The sequence below is a fragment of the Arvicanthis niloticus genome, chromosome 5, assembly GCF_011762505.2.
Source record: "Arvicanthis niloticus isolate mArvNil1 chromosome 5, mArvNil1.pat.X, whole genome shotgun sequence".
Lineage (NCBI taxonomy): Eukaryota > Metazoa > Chordata > Mammalia > Rodentia > Muridae > Arvicanthis > Arvicanthis niloticus.
The window spans coordinates 82,573,047-82,576,007 of record NC_047662.1 but is presented as its reverse complement, the minus strand read 5'-3'; the positions used below and the strand labels follow the sequence as shown (position 1 = coordinate 82,576,007).

General features: G+C 40.1%; 1 pseudogene; it reads right to left on the bottom strand.

The window, feature by feature from the left end:
* Nucleotides 1–289: 289 nt before the first annotated feature.
* Nucleotides 290–1,910, bottom strand: LOC117708758 (alpha-enolase pseudogene; annotated as a pseudogene).
* Nucleotides 1,911–2,961: the final 1,051 nt, after the last annotated feature.

Sequence of the window (2,961 nt, the reverse complement as noted above, 5' to 3'; positions counted from 1 at the left end):
ACATTTGAATATGGTTATGAGAACAACAACATTCTAATATTGTTATGAGAACAACAGCAATAGTAACAACAACACCACAAACAATAAAAGTAACCATCATTAAGCATTTACTATGTGCTCAACATTGTAGAAACAGTAATGTGTATTATTTCATTTAATAGAATAACCACACATACTATTATTCCTACTTTGCGAGATTTGGGTTCAGGGAGTAAAAGAATTTTACCCAGCTTCACAAAGTTAATGGAAAGAGTCTAGAACCTCTATGACTCTGGAGGCTGAGGTTTTAATTATTAACATGAACCAAGTCTATTAGTGAAAAGCAGGAAGATGACTTGAGAGCAGCAGCAAGGCCCTAGAAGTAGAGCAATTATATGTTCTGATGGGTTCTGTGTGTGTGTGTGTGTAGGAGGGGAATCCCATGGCTTTTACTTTGCATGTAAACCAAGGGGGGGGGTGTTTCTTGCCTGTGGCCATCCTAGAGATTACACTGGAGTTCTGAGGGGTCCAGACACTAGCTGGGAAGTCAGGTAATAGAAACAATCATTCAGAACAATCAGATGATTACAAATCTGGGATCTCCAGCAGGGCTCCAGGTGGTCTGGCATAGCTCTGGCCATCTAATGAAGCAGTGACATGGGAAGGGCAAGCACTGGGCTGGCCTTGATGACATCAGGGACAGGGAAGACCTAAGCATCAGGGACAGGGATCTCAAGTCCATGTTTTACTTGGTCGAAAGGACCTGCAAGCAAACTTGGCTTTGTTGCCCAGCTCTTTCTCGATTTTAAGGATCTGATTGTACTTGGCCAAGCACTCAGATTGACAAGGAGCAACATCCTTTATCTGCCCAGTGCAGAGCCCCAGCACTAGGTCAGGGATGAAAGTATCCTCAGTTTCCCCAGATCGATGGGACATCATGACACCACAGCCATAGGCCTGGGCCAACTTACACACTTTCATAAACTCAGTCAAGAACAGATCTGGTTCACTTTGAGAAGGAGACAGTTGTAGGACTTATCGCCCACAGCCTTGGCACTCCCTTTAGGTTTGGTTACTGTGAGGTCATGCCCTACCACCTGGATGCCTGCACTAGCTATGAATTTCTGCCAAGTTTCCCAGACCTCCTGTTCAAAAAGGTTTTCAATGGACACTACTGGATAATCCTGGATGAAGGACTTGTACGGGTCAGCCATCTACTCAGGTGTGATGTACCTGATGAAGTCATTCAGAGAGCTGAAGTCCAGATCATACTTATAGAACTCAGAGGCAACAACCTCCATGCTGATGACTACCTGGTCAGTATAGCAGGCCTTTGCAATAGTAGTGTTCAGCAATTCTAGGGCTTCTTTGCTCTCCAGGATGTTAGGTGCACATTTATCCTCATCACCCACATTGGTGGCATCCTTCCCATACTTCTCTTTGATGATGTTCATCAGGTTATAATAAACTTGATCTCCAATGAACATGGCTTCCTGGAAACAGAATGCCTCCACAGGCAGGATCATGACTTCTTCCATTGCAAGGTAGGCATGAGAACCACCTTTGATCACACTGAAAGTTGGGACAGGCAGGATAACTTCAGGGTTGCACCAAGTCAGTAATGTGATGGTAAAGGAGCACCCTCTTTTCCACAGCACCAGCTTTGCAGACAGCCAGGGGCACTCCCAGGATGGCATTTGCAACAAATTTAGATTTATTCTCAGTGCCATTCATCTTTATCATCAGTTTGCCAATCTTCTCTTGCTCCACAACATTCAGTTTCTTGATAACCAGTGTAGGTGCAATACTGTTGTTGATGTGCTCAACAGTCTGTGAGACACCCTTCCTGATGAAGCGGGTCTTACCATTGTCAAGGAGTTTGATGGCTGCGTAGAAACCAGTGGATGCATCGCTGGGTACCAGAGCTTAGAAGAGACCTTTTGTAATGTGGAGATACACCTCAATAGTGGGATTCCCATGAGAGTCAAAAATCTCTCTAGCATCCATCTTGAAAATAGACGTGGTAAACTTCTGGCTGTCGGATTGCTGTCAAAGAAGAGGGTTCTGCAGACACCAAAGAGAGTCTTATGCTGATGTTTTTAATGAATTAAATAAATTTGATTAAGATGCCAGCGAACAAGACAACAGGAAATAGACCTTACTGACACCACCACCAAGCATCAGTACTTCATTAATGTCTCTTCTTAGATCTCAAAAAAAAAAAAATCCATACAAACATACTCTCATAAGGTCTCCTAAGTATCATAATCAAACCAAGACATAGCAAGCAGATAATACTTAAATGTCTGGCTTTGGGCCATACATATAATAAAAGGAGAGCCTATTGTCAAGTCTCTGGTTCCATGAGCAAAATACTGAATGTTTTGTTACACATGAAAAATTGTTTATGAATTTTAAGTATCTTAGTTAAAAGTTGCAATTATTTAGTTAAATAATTGAAATTGTTTTTCATAATGCATACATTTATATACTACATGTTGATTTGTCTCTCTAATTCTTCATTCTTTATTGATCTTTAAATTATTCTCTAATGCTGACAATTTCATGAAATATACGAATAAATACAATATCTACTCTTTTCACTCCTTCAACTCTACCTGTAATCTCCACAAATATTCATCCCTCCCAAATTCAACCATTTTATTTTTAATTTTTATTAATATTTTAATTTTTAATATTATAATTACATCAGTTTAGATAGATTGATTGATTGATTTAGAAGATTACTTGATGCCATATCAAATAAGCTAAGCAACAAGAGTAATGTCTCCTCTAGAGACTATGAATTCCTTGGTCATGGATTTTGACTAGGTTTACAGTACCAGACATGAAATATCTTCTATGTATCAGTTCTCCAAACAAATAAAAGAGAGGTTGGTTACCCTCTAACAACTATTGCACTATTGTAGTGATGAGTATATCTTTTCTGGTGGGCTGATGTTGTAGTTCAGAGTTCAACAA